The 19040-nt window shown below is 54.1% G+C and overlaps 1 protein-coding gene across 4 annotated transcripts in view; it reads right to left on the bottom strand.

The window, feature by feature from the left end:
- The window catches only part of BCL11B (BCL11 transcription factor B), a 99513-nt gene that overhangs the window by 58885 nt on the left and 21588 nt on the right, over positions 1–19040 (bottom strand). The gene's annotated exons all lie outside the window — the stretch shown is intronic.

Raw genomic sequence — 19040 nt, 5'->3', positions numbered from 1 at the left:
CAGGGAAGGTGGGGGAGGCTGGGCTGCCCCTGCAGGGGCTGCTGCACTTCTTTGCTGAAACCCACCTGCTCCTGGGGCGGCTCAGCGGAGGCGGGGGAGGGGCCCGCCAGGACGAGGGGTTTCCAGTCCTGCACTGCCTGCCCAGGACGCTCGGGGGACTGGCTGAGGACCCTCTGCTCTGGAGGACGCTCCTCCCCACTGGAGCAGCGTAAGCCTGCCTGAGGGTAGACCGCCAGAAATCCTTGTCTGAAGCTAGTGCCCAAGTCCAAGGTGCTGAAAGAAGCTACCCATTGTCGGACTGCATGTGTAGGAAGAGTCCAGGACAGGCAAGTCCACCGAGAAGGCCAGAGATGAGGGCGTGGGGCAGGGAGAGGGAGAGGACTCGTGGGCAGGAGTTTCTTTTGGGGTGATGAAAATATTCTGGCATTAGACAGTGTGATGGCTGCCCAACATTGTGAATATACTCAAAACCAATGACTGTACACCCCAAAACAGTTCAAACGGCAAATTTTATGTTATATGATTCTTATCTCGATTTATTTAAAAAAAAAAAAAAAAAAGACCAAGGCAAAGATTGTCATTGTCTCTGGCCTCAGTGCCACCTTCCAGCCCTTTGCTCCTCCTCAAGGAAGGGTTATGCACCTTCAAAAGTGCAGCCAGGGAACCCAGGACAGGTGACAGAGCACCTGGGACCCTGGGATGAGAAACTGACACACGCAGGGGAAGCAGGAGCTCAGACACGGCCTTGGAGTCAGAGACCTGGGTTCCAGGCCATTTCCTGGCCCTGTGACCCAGGGTGAGTCACTTTCTCCGTGCCCCGCCTTGAAGGGGAGGTCAGGACACGCCTGGCCAGACCCAAGCCTCTAGTAAACGCACAGTAAGTGGTCGCCATCACACATTTATGTTCCATTCTGGAACTGTTCCTAGCCCCTACCCCCACAGAAAGGCACTCTGTGAAGCCCTGCGGGCTCTCCTCCAAAACAACGCAAAAAAAAAAACCCACTTTCTTCGGAGGCCTGGCGGGTTCCCCTCTGGAACTGGAACAGACGCACGTGTACCGCGGTATGCGGGGGAGGGACGCCAAGACGCCACTCCAGCCTTACCGGGATCCAGGTGGCTTAAAAATAAACCCCTGGCTGGCTGGATTCCTTACCATGGAAGTTCACTTTCGTTAGGGAAAAAGAAACAAACAAGGAATATACATATATCTCCTCTCATTTAAGCCCAGCAGCCTTCTTAGGAGGTCGGCAAGAGGAAACCCCTCCCCCTCACAAATGAGGAAACTGAGGCTGCGTGCCCGGGGACCACTCAGCTAGTAATCTCATTCTGTGCAGCCTGTACAAAGAAGTACCAAAAAGCCAAGCGTGAGACACCCCCCCCCCCAAACACGTCTTCTTAAGCTCCAAATCGGGTGTAGGTCATTTTTAACGCATCCATTCCAAAGGGGCCTGTAACCTGTCTTCCTTTCCGGAGGGGGCCCTGACGATGGTCCTGCTTCACTCCCCACGCCCACGCGCGCACACGTCCCCCGGCGCAGCGGCCCACGCCCACCGCCCCGTGCGCACACACGAAAACTAGCCTGGAAAAGCCCCGGCCGGACGTTGGGGGGAACGGGATGCTTTCCCAACGCTGAATGTTCGGGCATCCCCTCCCACACGGGAGGGTCAGAGACGCCTCAGCCGGGAGATGCGCTGTGGAGCACGCTGTGCAGATGTAGAGTTTTCTCCCCACCCGGCGCCTTTCAATGGATACATTTTTTTTTTAAGCCAAGAACTCCTACTGATAGTGCAAAAATGAGTCATAGATCCAGGAGGGCGACAGACAGACAGGGGAGCCAGCGCCTGTGAGTGAGGACCACTGGCACGGAAACCTGACAATCCCCGCGCCCCCCCCCCCCCATGCCAAGACATTAATTCTCACAAGTCGGAGAAAATTACTATGCATGAATGCAAAAAGCATGATCAGGAGTAATTAACATGGCTTCATATGCAAATTTTATTAATGCAGAAGTACAAAGTCATTATGCAAATGAAACTTACGTCAACTCTCTTGACAAATATTCATCGTGGAGGCTCAAGTTTCTCCCTCTTTATTTATTTATTTAATTTTTCCTCCTCACCCCCCCATCCCTTTTTTTTTTACCCTGGGTCTTTTTTTTTTTTTTTTAAGGGGCGCAGGCAGTGCTGGTGGCCGCTTTGGCAGCAGCCAGCCACAAGGACTGTTTGACAAGTTTGCAAAGTTGTTTTTCAACCAGAGAAATTTATTCTTGCATTGTTGATTTTTTTTTTTTTTTTTGGTTGTTGGCAGGTACAAGACAGCTCATAGGAGAAGGGAAAAAATAAAAAAATAAAAAGCTCTGGGCAGCCGGCAGCCAATCAAAACGCCAGAGCCTGTAATGAGGGCGATTGATGGCTGTTTGGCTTTTACTGCAGGGTAATGAGGAGGGGGAAAAATATGAATATGCATGAGACTGTGCTCCTGCCTTTGATGATTAAAGAAATTTTTAATATTCAAATAAGCACTTGCCAAGTGATTAACAAAGAACATGCACGCAGAAATATGGAAATGGGAGCCGGGAAAGAGTGGGGAGTGGAACAGACTGTAGGAGAAGCAGACCCGAATTTCATAAACAAGATAGGCAGATAACCCGATTCGCACGCGGGCAAATAAAAACATTTCTCTCGGATCGCTTAAATATTTTGCCAGCTACTTTGTCTTAAGGATGATAAAAATGCTATGTATGGAGGGGGTGGGGGTGGGAAGAGAGGGAGAGAAATCACGCGAAGTCAAAGGCATTGCTCACATGGAAGGATCATTATCCTGACTCCAACCCTGCTCCCCCTCCCATCTGACGGGAAATCGGGAACTCTTTTTCCGGTTTGCTAGAGAGAGAAGAGGGAGGGAAGGCAGCTCAGGCTTGAGAACCCAAGGCCGGCCTGTTTGGGATTGGGGGGCGGGGGGGGGGGGGGCACATGCACGGTGGGTGGTCATTTGTTGCTCGGGGGACGCTGGAGATCGGTGACCCCTAGAGGGAGAGGGGTATGATTTTGGGGGGTCCCCAGTCTGAAGAGCTCAGCATGCCTCCTCTGGACTTAAAACACAGAAAAGGTGGTCACCAGGGGGAAAAGAAGCATATCGAGAAGCTGAAAGGACTCAGACTTAGACCTGGGGTCTGGCCGGGCCATCTCAGGGCCAACCGCACAAGGACCAGCTGCCACCAAGGTAAAAACCTCCGCCAGCCACGGCTCCATTAGCTGTCTGCCAGGGCCGCAGGCTCCTATTTTAACAGCTCCAGCATGCTTCACATGCAAGCACATAATAACAGTATTAGCTGGTAAAATGATCCCGCAGTTAAAATACATCTAATTAGCAGCCGATGACATCCATTTTGGCAATTTCCTATTTGAAAGAAGTGGCCTGCCACCTTAAATGAGACGACATAGGTACTCACCAGACAGGTCCTAGCCCTAACCCATCATCTGTCTCTCTTGCCCTTTTTTTTTTGGGGGGGGGGGCGGGGGGACAGGGGTGTGGCGGAGGCAGCAGGAACGGGGAAGAGAAGGAAGATTCTAAGGCACCTCCTTTGTTACTCCGTGTCAGAGCTACACTGGTCTTGGGCGACTCAAAAAAATAAATTCCTTTACCCCACAGGTCTTCGCTCATGTCTTTCTCTAAATTTTTAATTATCGAGGTCTGGGAACCAGCAAAGACTGGAACTTGTTTCTCATTTCATTATAAAAATATATGTAATAATAAAACAAACCGGACAGAAAACAAACGCAAGCATTTCAGTCAACACCAAAAGTCACCGTGAGAACCTGCAAGCCCAGGACGGAGCCCCAGGACGGAGCCCCAGGGGTCCCTGCAGTGGCCCTGAGGTGCCACATTGCTCAGGATCAGTTTGTGACACCACAAGCATTTGGGGGACTTAGAAGTCCTCTACGGGCACCTGGGGCTCCCTCAGTCCCACTTCCCACTTCTAAATTCTCATTCTACGTCAGGTGCCCATCACGGGCCTCTGGGTCCCTGGCTGCCTTTGATGAAGGTTTGGGGGTACCCATGTGAGTGTCCTTTAAAAGGGGAGCCACGGAAAGGGGAAAAGGGGTCTCACAGGGTTTGCACAGCTATGTTGAAAGACGTCCTTTATCATCACGACACAGGAGCCATGAAAGCACAGTTCAGATCCAACTCAGCCTTGACTGGGGCTACTGGCGAAAGCACAGCCCTCCCAGGTGGCCAGGAGCGGGAATCTGATGCAGGTGAAGGAGCTGGTGGGCTTCCCCCACCATCACTGGGGTCTGGCGGGGGCTTAGAGAGGGCCACTCCGGGTAGAGCCACAGAAAGGGGACAGGGGAGAGGTGGGTTTCCACCACAACCATCCGGAGAGCCCTAAGAGCCCCCCGCAGCCCCTGCAGGTGTCGGGGACTTCTCGCCAAGGCTTGGCCACGGAGAGGAGGCAGGAAGCAACACACCCCCAGCACCTTGAGCCAGGCCGCCTTCCGCTGGGCGCACCCCCTCCAGCGCACTCTGAGATCTGTCAACAGTGAATCACCGCCTCGACTGTTTTTGCTCCCCAGCACGCTGAACATTTAAGGCAGCCCAGCAACAGGAGAGGCGAGGCCCAGGAACAATCATGCCCCCCAACACCACCACCAAAGCCTATCTTCCTCCTTCCGCCAGGGCTGAGAGACGACCATCCTCCCCAGCAGTTCCTCCCCAGCAGGTCCACCCCTTCACCGGGTCCAAAGGCACCTGTGTCCAGCCATGGCTGCCACCCCCAGTTTCCTCATGATGCAAGCTGCTGGACGGGGGGCGGCGGGGGGGGGGGGGGCTTTCTGCACTCTGAGCCAACGATCGGTGAGGTTACAGCACAATTTCCCACCCCTCTGTGGCCCTTCCCAGTAAGGTAGGCAGAGGGCATTTCAAGCAAGCGCTGTTAGGGAGGAAGAGTGGGTCAGAGCCACACTCTGTGAACTACTTGGGGACAGGTGGCAGGAGCTGACCGTTCCCACCCCTAAACGAGCACTACAGGAAAACATGAAGCTTTGACTCTGTTCTTGTGCTGGGCTCCTGGGGAAATCCCTGGAGCTCTCTGAACTGCTGTAACGCAATAACCAGAGCCCCTTACACTCCAGCCGGACGCTGAGGCCTTTGCTCCCTGCGTCAGGACACACACAAGAGTGTGTGTCCTCTGGGGCAACCTCAGCAGGCGGATCCCCGCAGTCGGGGCCCCTGATCCCGGAATAGGCAGGCCTGGGGACAACAGAAGGTGAAACCATGTGTTTCATCAGTTAGAGAAATGTGCGCAGGCACATCTATTACACAGAGATTATACACATGTGCACACACACATACACACATGTACATCGGCAACAAGGACATGGAACAGTGTCTGCTCGCATCCCCAGGAAGAGGCCAAGGACACACTGGAAGTGACAGTCTCTGAATGTCACCAGCGAAAACAGCGGGCCAGCACCTAGCAGAGCAGCTGCCCCCCTTCCCCGACTCAGGCCTTCTGATCTACTTCCATCTTCCGCAGTTTCCGCCCCGAAACAACTTATCCAAGCTCCTCCGATAATTTTCCCTTAGGCTGCATCAGGACCACAAACACTATATACTACGCATAGCTTCATGACGTGCCCCTGGACGAGAAGCAAAGAGCCGGGTAAGGCATTTGGGTTCCAGGCATGAAGAAGTTGGGACTTGGGGTCAGGAACCTAGAAACCCTTTCCAGATGCAACTTAGTGATTAGACTCCAATGACCAGCTTGGCCAGGCATCCCCTTAGACACAGTCCCATTTCCCCCCTAGTTGTGGGGGGGAAGGGGGAATGAGAGGGTGTGATGGGGGGAGGGGAGGAAAGCAGTGACCTCAGTCAAGACTGAAGTCACCTGTCACACGAGGGAAATATACCAGGAGATGACTCCAACTAGCGACACCTTTTTCCTCCCGATCAGCATCCACAGTGCGCCTGACACCCAAAGCATGAGTGACCTGGTAATGCTGATTCCGGACACTTGTTAAAAGTCATGTCCCGGCCCTGGCCGGTTGGCTCAGTGGTAGAGCGTCGGCCTGGCGTGCAGAAGTCCCGGGTTCGATTCCCAGCCAGGGCACACAGGAGAGGCGCCCATCTGCTTCTCCACCCCTCCCCCTCTCCTTCCTCTCTGTCTCTCTCTTCCCCTCCCGCAGCCGAGGCTCCATTGGAGCAAAGATGGCCCGGGCGCTGGGGATGGCTCCTTGGCCTCTGCCCCAGGCACTAGAGTGGCTCTGGTCGCGACAGAGCGATGCCCTGGAGGGGCAGAGCATCGCCCCCTGGTGGGCAGAGCGTCGCCCCCTGGTGGGCGTGCCGGGTGGATCCCGGTCGGGCACATGCGGGAGTCTGACTGTCTCTCCCCGTTTCCAGCTTCAGAAAAATACAAAAAAAAAAAAAAAAAGTCATGTCCCCAGAGAACAGGTTCAAAAGCAGGTGGGTTCAGGAAGTTGCGGTTTCCCAGTCCCACGGACTCCAGCGCTGCTCTGGCCGCCTGCGCCGTGAGCAGAAACAGAGGGAGGAAGTCTGAACTCTGAGAATCCCGGAGAATTCAGAAAGAAAAGGACGCAGCCCAGCCAAAAAAAAAAAAAGGAAGACCAAGAAACAAGAGTGCCTAGCAAGGAGGTTCCGGCGGTGACTCGGGCCAGGAGCGGCCAGGAAAACGGCCTCCAGTCCCAGGTGCAGGTGGAGTGCGGGCTTGGGGGAACGGCAGCCTCTCCCCCTTTTCCCAAGGTCAGACCATGAAGTTGTATCCGGGCAGTCAAGGGACGTGCCACCAACCCCCAGGGCCGGCAGGGCCCCTTGTTGTAGGTAGAATAGAATTTTAACTTGGTTAGTAGAAGGTTTAAAAAAGGAAGACAAAAAGAAATCCAATTGTAGAAAAGGGAACCCTGCCATTCTTTAAATACATTTTTTTAGTTGTATTTATTAGAGTTATATGCAACTGCTCTCTCCTACTATAATAAAAAGAAAAAGAAAAAATCCAACTCTCCCCTGGATGTGTTTTTTCCCTGTTTTCCTTCCTTTTTTACCTTTCACTAAGAAGCATCTAGAATATGGAGGTTCGATGCTTTGCCTCACGGAAGAACAAAATGCTTCCGCGGCCCCTTTATGTCTCCAAGCCAAGTCTGAAATGTCACTAACGCGGCGAACAGGCCTGTAATTACTTCCCACAAAGTGGTCCCTTTAACTGAGTTTTCCGTACGTAGATGGCACGTAATATACATATTATGAGCCTTCCTTTCAGCGCAGGTAGCATTTGAGGACTAAAATCACAAATTTTCTTCTAAGGGAGCAGGTCTGACAGGCAACTCCTTCCTTTTCTTTTCTTTTTTTTTTTTCTCCTTTTTTTGAAGCGAACTCCATTTTCATCTCCTAAATGCACCAACGGTGACGTACAGCATGTGTGCACAACAAAATTTGTAAAAATTAACACTTGGCGGGATTAATTGAATAAAAGATTGTTAGCACATTAACACTGGGAACGTGGCTCCTCACCATCCAACCTCGCCACGCTGCTGCCACCGCGGCGACAGAGGTTCGCGTTCAGCTGAGGTTGATCCCGCCACTTAATGTAATTAAGGGAGCCGGTGGCAGGGTCCTCCGTGGAAATGCCGTTTCTGCCGCGGAGTGTTCCCATTAGAAACTGGGGAGATCGCAGCGCGCTGACTTTGATTTTGCTGCCCCCCCCCCCGGCTGCCTTTGAAATGAGCTGGTATGCTGGACCTCAGACCGAATTCATTTCAGCAGCCCAGCGAAGACTCCAGGTAAGTCATGCCCCACCCCCACCCCTACCCCCCCCACACACACACACACCCCAGCAGGAGCACCCCTGCCTTTATTTGCCATTTATTTGTTTTTGAAACCATTAAAACAGATTTTTTTAAACCTGCAGGTTCTACGAGGCTGTCATTCTCTGCCCAGCACCCCATATCATGACAATGACGTTTCAGATACCCCCAAAACAAGATGGTGGGTGAAACAGGCAGAGAGAGGGACACCGCCCCGGCTGTTCTTGACATAAACAATGGTAGCAGCGTCTGTGGAGCGGCGTCCCGACAGGCTCCAAGCCTTGGCTGGGACTAGACTCTCACTGAAACCTCAGAGGCAGGATCCAGCAATCACTGCTCCGGAGGCCTTGTAACTCAACAGACACAAAAACCAACCAGAAATAAGAGGAGGGAAAGAAAAAAAAAATCTTTGCACCACATCATCCGAAATGGCAGAGAAAATGAAGTCCTGGGGCGGAAAGAATGAAACCTGACTCAGCTCTCAGGCCGGGCCGGACCGGACCACACCGGACCGGAGCCCGAGAGCCCAGCTGCCTGCTGCCCCAGGAGCTGCCCAGTGCAGACAGAAGTGAGACTGCCCCGAAACCTGCCCCCTGCGTGTCCCTGTGCCTTGCTGGAGGGGCAGGGGGCAGGCGGCAGGCGAGATTGTTTTTCTTCCTGCGTGCATTTTCATACCCTTGTTCTATACGTCCTAACTTCCTTGGGGTGTGTAGGGGAACATCAGTGTCAGTAAAAGAAAAAAAAAAGAAAACCATAAGAACGTCACTCTGTTTTGCAAAATCCAGCAGCTTCCTTGGCAGCGAGAGAGGCTGGCTGGCATTATACCCTCATTTGACAAAACTACTATTTCTGGGCATGAGCTCAAAAACAGGTAGGAAGCAAATGCTGAGAAATAAGGAAGTAAAAACAGCCAACAGATTCCTCACTACCAAGAACGCCAAGCGTAAACATCATTTATTTGGCTGTGTTTAACGCGTCTGTCCTCCACGGCACGAGGAGCCCACTCGGGTTGCTTTACGGGGGAGTCTGGGGAGCAGGGGGTGGAAGGGGCAGCCAGGGGCACCGCACATGGGCATGGAGAGAGAAGCGGGGGCAGCGACGAGGACTTCCTGAGCGGTTCTGTTCAGAGTTTTAGGAGAACGAGACTCTTCTGCCCCCAAATACATACATGTGTCAGAGAAGGCTGCACTAATCTGCTGGTTAATTAACGAGCTGCCACTAACAAAAGAGAGAAGACCCAGTTCATACAAACAGTGTTTACATGGGCGTTGCATGGTCTCGTTTCCCACCTCCCTTCCTTTTTTCCGCAAACCAGGTGGGCTGGGTGCAGGGGACAGGCGCAGAGGCCCCTGAGGTGGAGGGTCCAAGCTCCTAAGGCCGGACCCAGGGGCGAGGGGGGACTATGCCTGCCTTCCGTGCCCATCCTGGCATGCCCACATGGAACTGACAAGAGATCTGTATTCAATTAAGGAACACCAGACGGCCTCTGGCTCAGTGCCGGCACCAAGCAGGCTACAGGGATCCGCGTGGCCCCCAAGCCACGCCAGCTCCGGTGGCAGGGAACAAGGGCTCCCCCAAGTCCCCCTGGGAGAAGGCAGAGGGCTACGCTTCCCTACCCCCACCCCGAACTCCAGGCTGAGGTCTTGGCCCTGCCAGGGTGAACCAAGGAGAGACATAAAGCAACAAGCCTCTGTAGTTTCTAAGTCGCAGGTCTATAAACCACAGGTTCTGAGCCCTGCCAGAGGTGAGGCCTAGGAAACCTCCAAGTCAGGTCCCTCGGCATCTGCCTCTTGGACAGAGAAACAACAACACTGAAAGCCGGAGTCCCGTCCCGTTCCCCCCCCCCCCCCCCGCAGGACACTTGGGGCCTCCCGTTTCCCCAGGGAAGGGACCGGTTCAGAGCAGCCCGCTGTGAGCTCTGTGGGCACAAACGCAGGTTGCTGGTAGCTCGGAGAGGCGGCAGCAAAAGCGAAACAAGAACTGGCTTACGGGCCTGTACCGCTGGCTTCCTCACCTACAAGGAGAGCGAGCGAGACTGTGCACTTACAGGCTGCCTGCTGTATGCATTCCGTCCCATCCCAGGTCTGCCTCCACTGCCCAGCGCCCTCTTTCCAGAGCCAGACCCCAAGCGCTCGAGACACTTTCCCCAGCAGAGTCAGGTCCAGGGCCACAGCAAACCCAGTCTCCGTTAGGGTTCGGAATCACATGACAGTCCCCAACCACGGAGCAGGAGGGGGGTGGGGGTCCCAACACTATTAATATTATATCGCTACATTGAAAATTCAAGTTCTCCTCCCGTATATGTTCCCCTAAATCTCCTAATTTTTTTCCCTTACTTTGAACATGGTGGCATGCCATGTGAGTAGCTACGTGATTCCTTGCCCTTGTGCAAACTAGTCACCCTGCCCCTGGGGACAGAACAATGACAGTCTACTCTTTAATGTCTCTGAAACACAGCAATCACTCCCCTCCTAGGGAAGGGTCGGTTCTCACCCCTGGACGGTGGCAGCAGCATGTACTGTTGGATACCCCCGTGTGACGATGGAGGAACTCAGGGGTGAGCCGGTTGGACCCAGGCCGTTGAGGAACAAGCCCACTGCGACTGGCAGTGCTCGTGCCCCCATCTCAGATCAGTGCTTCCCCACGGAGGGGCTCCTCGTGCTCCAGTAACAGCACACATTGATCAAAGGTTCCACCAGGGCTCAGGTGCTGCTCTGAGAGGCCATGCTTCTCGGAAATCTAGATTTCTAGAACATCGAGATTTCTCAAAGTAATAAAATGGCATACTCATCCCTCCCTGGGAGGCCTCCCTGGGATCTCTCTGACTATCAATTCGACTGGTATTTATCGCATCATGATCGAGCTGACAAAATCCCCCATTCCCAAGCAAATCTCCCACACAGGCTCCCGAGGAAAGCAAGGCAAGTCCCCTGTGCCCTGCAGACTTGTCAGGGCTCAGAACACACTGCGAGGCAGCCCACCCCGCCACGTGGACGCAAAGGTGTGTGCCTCTCACGGAACAGAGAAGGGGAGAGGGAGGCTTCCACCACTCTGCCCCCATTCTTAACCTAAAACTAGATGGAGAAATCACCTGTAATTTTTTTTTTCACTGTGGAATCATCCACCTAAAGAAAATAGAGAAAACCTGACCTCTCCTCCTCCGTGAAACGGCCACTAAGTCAGCCGGCCACACATTACCTATCTTCCAGGCAAAACATGAACAATTACCCCTGCATACCCTGTCCCCCCAAATCCTTCTAAAGGAACTGCAGGGGCTGCAGGGGCCTAGGATGGGGCCCCGCAAACACACACGTGACCAGTGTATTATCTTCCTTTCTCTAAAGGAATCCAGTAACATAAATATTAATCAAACACGAGAATCTGCCTTTTCAGTCTTGGGCCATTATGAGAGTTGCATTGTGATCTTTACCCGTATTTACAGATATTCAAAGGCAGATTCTATCTTGTTAGAACTGTTATAAATGGACGTCTGAGAAATCGACCAGCAAGTTCAGGCAGATATGAAAACCTTCCTGTCCAGGACTGCCAACAGCTATTGAGCTCCCAAGTGTTGAATTTGTTACCTTTTCCACAGACCTTTACTTTCAAAAAAGTAAATTGACAAATACCTTCAGAGTCCTCCAACAGAAAAGCTAGCTGCTCAAAGTTCAGGTTAACTAAATCAGAATTTTTTTTTCTTTGAGATCAACTCTTACTCAAAATGCCACAAAGGCATTGGTTACAAAATACTGTACCTTTGAGAACACAGACAGTGTAGTATCCTGTTATGATTTAGGTCAGCCCAAACCGAAAATAGATATGTACATGCATATATTTTTTAAAAATTACCTTGACTCTTATTACGGCAAAACTCTGGATAATGAAAAATAAAGATGAGTCTCCAATTCTAGCCTAGAAAAGCTGTCACTGTGAAGGTAAACTTTTAATCTTCTACAGCCTAATAGCATACATTTTTATTTCCAGAAGAACAGCTTTGGGGAAATGTTTGAACATTTCCTTCAGAGCTTTGTGGTAAATAGGTTGGGCATCCAACCCCTGCTTTTCTGGGTCTTTAAGGGCTGGCTGGAGTGCTTTACACAATTGGTGGCCAATTTTTAAAAAGCAAAAATAGAGACTCTTAGGCAGAGGACTATTTGCATACAAATTCTCTTGGAGGGAGGGCATTGTAAAAGAAGTCGGACTGGAGGAAGGACTGACATTAATTTCCTGTAATTCCACGAGGCTTTGTGTCCCACTCTAGTGGAGGGTTCCATTCCCACACAACTGGGAAAACACTTTTGTTCTTGAGTGTTTTAAAATCCCAGCCCCAGGAATTCCCTCTAGAAAAGCAGGCTCCTTCTCCTGCAGGAGGAGTGGGGGTTGAGAACGCCACGGAAACCCACTTCTGGAAAGGACTATTGCCCTGAATGGACACAAAACGCATAGAACTGTGAGGCTCCTTCCAACCGGGCCTCACCTGGATCCAGGGACCTGCCTGGCTCTGTCGGGCCAACGTGAGCTGAGGAGGGAGATGCGACCTTTCAGTGTTTTGGCAGCGGCTGGAGAGGGGATCACGGAGCGCCCCCCAGGACCCAGGAATGCCACCCCAGCAAGGAGCGGCACCCCTCACGCCCAGCAGTTTTTCCCAGCAGTTTTTCGAGACGGGGCTGTATGCAAGAGTTTTCAGGGTCCTGAAATGCAATTCCCCAGGCCTGGGAAGATCACTAGACTCTGCGTTGGCCCGGAACCGGGAGGGGGCGGCGGGTGGAGGAGGGGCCGCGGGTGGAGGAGGGGCAGCCGCGCACAAAGGGGCCCCAGGACCGCGGCTCCCCGCCCTTGACCTTGGGTCTCCGCCTCCATCCATCTCCGCCGGCTGCCAGCGAAAGGGGCTGGCCCGGGGCCAGGGGCGAGCTCGGCGGGCCGCAGCGGGAGGGGGGGAGCTCAGGAAAAAAGACTGGGGCACCAGAATGCTCCCAGGAAATCTGCCTTCCAACTCCCCTGGCTCCTTCAGGGGCCGGGTCCTGGGGCGGAGCTGATTCACTGCACGCTTCCCGCCCCCCAAAGCAAAAGTTGCATGGATGCTCAAAAACAGAGCCCCCTCCCCTTGGCTCTAACCCTACGACCCGCCAGCCCCCCCCCCCCTCGGACCTGGGCCGAGAGGGGGAGGAGAGCTGTCACGGGAGGAATAAAAGAGCGCGCCTTCCCGAGGCCAGACGCGGGCAGGGTCAGCTGCGCCTCCGCCCGCCCTCGCTGCCCCGCTCCGGCAGCTGGCCCATTAAGCCCCGAATTATGCATGGACCCGGGGCCCCCTCGGCCATCCCGTCCCAGGAAAAAACATGTGCGGCGGGTGGGACCAGGAGAGCAGGAAGGAGGTGGCTGATGGCCACAGAGCCGCGAGCACGGGGCGCAGGCTGGACAGGCCGCGGGCCAGTCTGCGAGGCCGGCTGTCAGTGGGACCTGGCGCGCCCAAAGGCCCGGGTGGTGCCTGGAAGGGAGGGACAGGGCATAGACAGCACGCCCCCCCACCCCGTTGCAGTCCCCAAGTTGCTGCAGTGTCTGCCTGTTTCCCCGTGCGGGGGTCCGCGCCCCCCCCTTTGGAACAGGCCATTGTGTGCTTGGACTTGGCAGTGAAGAGAGACTAAGGGATCCCAACCTTGAAGCCCCTAGGGGCGGGCCCTGGAACCTCCCCCCCCTCCCCCAGTGTCAGGAGGAGTTCCGTCCCTGCCCCTCCTGTGGGGGCTGGGTGAGGGGGGAGACAATTTGCAGGAGGGCCTCAGATGAGGGGGAGGGGTCGCTGGAGATCTGGGCAGGGGCAAAACGAGTCTCGCAAGTTGCAACCGTGGGAGCCCTCCAGAAACTGCATTAGTAGTGAGGCAGGTGGTTTCAAGGAGGAGCAGGGGAAGACAGTCTGTCTCAAGAGCTAGAAGGATTTTGATGTCCATCTCCGCCCTCCCCCCCTACCCTCCTAGTGTTAGAGCGGCCAACCCAGGCTCCACAGCCCTCAGCAGCCTCCAAGTCTCCCGTTGCCACAGCACGTGGTTTTTGGTGTCCTGGGCCATGGCGCTCCAGACCGCAGGGCCAGACACTGGATGGACTTTGTTTGCTCTCTTGGGCCCATTTGTTTCTGGAAATGAGTTCTCTCTCTCTCTCTAACTCTCTCTCTCTCTTTCCCCTTCTCTCCAAAGCAAAAGCCAGGTCATGAAAATTACAGACTTCTTTTTCCCAGCGAATCAAGTGCCCTCCTTAGCAGGGAAAGTTTTACAAGCCAATGATGTCAGTGATGCAGGGAGAAGACCACACTGTTTAGGTTGCTTAATTGGCTGGCTTTGAACTCGTGGTGGGAGAGGGAAAGAATCCGCTGGGCTTCCTCGGAGAACCTAGTTTTGTGGGGTCTACCAACCTCAGCAGATTTAGCCAGTTGCTGGGGTGGGAAGGGGTCATCAAAGGTCGGTCCTGTCTCTCCTTAAGGGAGAGATGATCCAGACAACACACTGAGCCTAGGATAGGCAGTCCCTGGCCCCCAGCCCCAAGGGAGGACCCCTAGAGTCCCACTGGGGGGTACACTCTCCTGATGTCATACTCTGTCCCAAAAAGCCTTTGAAACAAAGCCAGTGCTTTCTCCACTGCTTCCAAGGATCCCTTTCATCCTCAAAGTGAGGACAGTGGCGCTGGGTTTTCCAGACACTGCAGGGTTGGACAGCTCTCCCCACTCGAGCCCCATCACAGTCCAGGCACTAGGGATGCCAGGCCAAGGACTCTGTGCACTGTGGGTTCAGCCTGGGTGGGCGATGACCCAGGCCGCTTTTTGTACCTTTTGTCTCAATTCATCTGCCTGTATAACACTGTGTCCACACCTGCAACCTCTGCGCTCTGGCAGCGGCCCAGGGACTCCACCCCAGGGGTCAACAGCCCTGCTCAAACGTTGCTGTCCAGGGCTGGGCAGCTCGCCCGCCTCTGGTGCTGCATCTGCATAGCTAGCTGCCTTCTCTCCTCACCTAGAGCGGGGGTTCTCACTGTCCACCTCCAAGGAAAGGCCATTTTGTTGCTATTTCCCACCCAGAGCAGCCGGGTCCCAGTTTCCACACTGTCTGAGCAGCAGCAGGCAGCCGCTTTCCCAGACCTGTCTCTCATCAAAGGGTCTTACCTCTCCCTCCCAGGCCCCTCCTTTCTCTCTCTCTGTCTCACACACACACACACACACACACACACACACACACACACCTCCCTGCACAGCACAGATTCCTCCCTCCTGAGCTACTACCCCCCCCCCATCAAAACCAGCAGACCAGCTGGAGAGCCCTAAGGAAGCCCACTGAAAAAAATCAAACGAATCCTAGAGGTCTTGCCACCTCCAGGTCCCCTGGGCCCAGCTGGGGACCTCCAGGTCCTCTCCAGGTCCCCTGGGCCCAGCTGGGGACCTCCATGTCCTCTCCAGGTCCCCTGGGCTCAGCTAGAGACATCCAGGTCCTCTCCAGGTCCCCTGGGCTCAGCTAGAGACCTCCATGTCCTCTCCAGATCCTCTGGGCCCAGCTGGGGACCTCCATGTCCTCTCCAGGTCCCCTGGGCTCAGCTAGAGACATCCAGGTCCTCTCCAGGTCCTCTGGGCCCAGCTGGGGACCTCCATGTCCTCTCCAGGTCCCCTGGGCCCAGTGGGGACCTCCATGTCCTCTCCAGGTCCCCTGGGCCCAGTGGGGACCTCCATGTCCTCTACTAGGTCCTCTGGGCCCAGCTGGGGACCTCCATGTCCTCTCTAGGTCCTCTGGGCCCAGCTGGGGACCTCCATGTCCTCTCTAGGTCCTCTGGGCCCAGCTGGGGACCTCCATGTCCTCTCCAGATCTACTGGGCCCAGCTGGGGACCTCCATGTCCTCTCCAGATCTACTGGGCCCAGCTGGGGACCTCCATGTCCTCTCCAGGTCCCCTGGGCCCAGCTGGGGACCTTCATGTCCTCTCCAGGTCCTCTGGGCCCAGCTGGGGACCTCCATGTCCTCTCCAGGTCCTCTGGGCCCAGCTGGGGACCTTCATGTCCTCTCCAGGTCCCCTGGGCCCAGCTAGAGACATCCAGGTCCTCTCCAGATCTACTGGGCCCAGCTGGGGACCTCCAGGTCCTCTCCAGGTCCTCTGGGCCCAGCTGGGGACCTCCAGGTCCTCAACACACCTGCCATCTGGAGCTCCTCCCTGGATTTAATTAGGGGAGACTGACATCCCCTGTCCTCTTATGTCACTGGCCACTGCCTAGCAGTGCCTGGCCCATGGTTGGTCTAGCCCTTATGGGGCCTTAGGTTTATACAATTTGGGGTCCCACTTAAGAAAACAAGCCAACAGTGAACCACACCGACAACATGCCCTAGGGAAGTGCCTGGGAAGGGCTCAGGCACTGTCCACCTCAGTCAGTGCACCAGCTCGTCCCGGAAGAGTCTGCACAGCTTGGAGCAGAAGCGACCCTGTTTCTCCCTCTAGTATAACAGCTTTTATTTCCAGCCATCAACTTCTTCAAAGAAAGCTTACTTCCTAAGCCGGATAAGTAACAAATGAGGAAAGTTGGTTGGAGCGGCTGGGTGGGAAGGGGATTTAGGTGGGCAGCTGGAATCTAAACTCCCCCAAGTCCCTGCCAGGCTTTTCCAGCTGTTGGAAACCACTGGTGGCACCTCCTCACACTTCAGCTCAGGAAGCTGGGGCCCAGAGAGGGGGTGGGTGGGCTCGCTGGAGGTCACAGCATGTCAGCCACTGACCCGGCCCACTGTTCATCCACCACGACCACCTGCCCGTCCCTGAGCTGAGCAGACATCAGCGCCTAACAAGGTAGGCTTTGCGCAAGTGCAATGGACACGAAATCCACAGACGCAAGGAGGATGGGTGGAGACCCTCATACTTTCACCCCACGCTGTCCCCTAAAGTCCCATCCCGGGGCTTCCCCTTCCCCTCCCCCAGACTGGGATCACTTGCTGCCTCCCTGGAGCAGAAGGAGCCTGTGGCGATAACAGTGAAAGAACCACACCATCCCATGGAGGTGACCCAGCGATGAACTGGTGCCACTCTCTGAAGGTCACTGCCCGGAAGTCTGGAGACTAGTTTCTAGGTACAACCATTGCAGCTAGCTCACTCACAGGGTGACGGGACAAGGCGCTTCACCTCTCTAGTTCTGTTTGCTCACCTTGGTGGGTGGAGAGAGAGGGTGGGAATGTGGGGTAAATATTTCCGGGGCAGCACCGCCCCACCACAGAGAAGAGCGCGACAGCGGAGTTTACACCCTGGGTCCCTGTGTACCAGCTGTGTGACCCTGGGCCAGTGATTTAACATCTCTGTGCTTCAGTTTCCAATTCTGTAAAGTGGGGCTGATACCAGCATCTACCTCATGGGCTGTTAGGAGGATTACATCGTTAAGCTCTGTAAAGCCCTCCAAATAGTGACTGGAATGTCGTAACTCTAACGGATGTGTTAAATTAAAAATCCTAATATGAAAAGCAAAATCTTTGTTTCCTCAGTGACAAGATAAACCCAGGGGCCCAGGGGTGACAGCCGGACTGCCTTATTTCTTCCTGACACGGAGCCCACTCCTAACAGATTCTAGAGCTGGTGGGCATGCATTAGTCAGGCATGAAAATTAGCACCAAAAAAAAAAAAAAAAAAGCTGTCAAAAGCCTAATAAAAAACTTAAGTCAACTGCTAACTATTTACTGTCAAATAAAAAACCTAATAATAATAATAGTAACTAGGCTGACGGTTGGATCGTCCACGGGAGGAGAGCCCTGGTGCCTTCCTCCCTCTCCTCCCCTGCTTCCCTTCCTCGCCCCTGAGCTGGAATAAGGAACCACCTACATAAATCACAGACCCAAAGGCCCCAAACCCAAAAAGAAAAAGAAAAAGCAATGACCCGTTAGCTGGCCGGTACTTTTTGTGTTCGTTTCCACTCAGTATCACTTCCCACTACAACTCAGGGCGGCAGTCCCCTGCCGGAGCTGCCCACGCTGCTGGCACGGGTCACGAGGCTTGTCCCCTGCCTCCCTGCAGGCTGGCAGGACAGGAATTTCTCACCCGTTTACAGGTGAGGAAACAGGCTTTGTCTCAAGCCACAGGGCTGGGCAGAGCCCGGTGTGGCAAAAGGTCACCTGTCCTGACTCAACATCCTTGGGGTCTGTCCTCAGGCCTGCCAGTCACAGTGACACACGCTCAGACAGGTCCTTTCCCGGGGAGGAATGGGAAGGCTGAAGACGAGATCCTTCCAGCCCAGGCCAGAGGCCAGACCGCCGCTTTGTGTCCCATTGGTGACTCCACAGGGACCTAGTATATGCACACATTGTCTAAAGCAAACTTCATACCGGGCCTGAAAGATTATCTCCGTTTTACAGGAAACCAGCCAAGATGTGGAGAGCTGAGGGTCAGACAAGTCCCCGGTCAAAACCAAAACCCCAGCCCAGGTCTGTCTGAATTCACATGCTATTGCTCTCCTTCCTGCCCCCACCTCTCCAAAACCTTCATTAGGAAAAAGGCAGACTGTGGGCCAAGGTCTCTGGGCGTGTGGGGTTCCTGGCCCCATCGGCAAGGGTCATGCCTGGGACCAGCTTCAAGGACCACCTTGGATGGGTTTATAGGTAGTGCCTGTCTCCAATGGCTCTGCCAGCCGCTCCCTAAAAGCTTCATACCCTGTGTAATCCAAGGAAGCCAGGCAGACAGATCCGGGTCTGACTCTACTTTGCTGTGTGACCTTGGGCAAGTTCCTTAACCTCTCTGAACCCCAGTTTAAAGTAGGGTTAGAAATATCTATTTCAAAGTGGGGTTGAAGTTATCTGTTTCAAAGTTACTATGTACTTCAAGGTGAGATAACCCAAGGGAAGCACTCAGCACCTTGTGGGTTACCAGGCAGACCCGCTCCTCCCTGCCATCCCGCTGCCCTGCCCAAGCTCATGGGCCGGCCCTGCAATGCCCAGCCACCCAGCCTGAGCCTAGGGCCACATCCCTCAGGCAGAGCACTCCACTCTTCCCTGGTGTAGACAGAGCTAATAATTAGCTGTCACGATGTAATAATAGAAAGAGATAATCCATGCCACAACACACATGGATTTAACCAATCTTAATTTGGAGGGGAAATAACAACTCTAAATATATCAAATGCAAGTTTTTACGGACAACCTGCAAGTGAGTTTATCTTCATTTTCCAGCTCGAGCCAAGTTATTTAGTTTCTACCACTGGCCAAGCTAATATTCTTGCCTTTTTTTTTTTC

The sequence above is a fragment of the Saccopteryx leptura genome, chromosome 6 (genome assembly GCF_036850995.1).
Source record: "Saccopteryx leptura isolate mSacLep1 chromosome 6, mSacLep1_pri_phased_curated, whole genome shotgun sequence".
Classification (NCBI taxonomy): Eukaryota; Metazoa; Chordata; class Mammalia; order Chiroptera; family Emballonuridae; genus Saccopteryx; species Saccopteryx leptura.
This window is presented reverse-complemented; position numbering and strand designations above follow the sequence as displayed.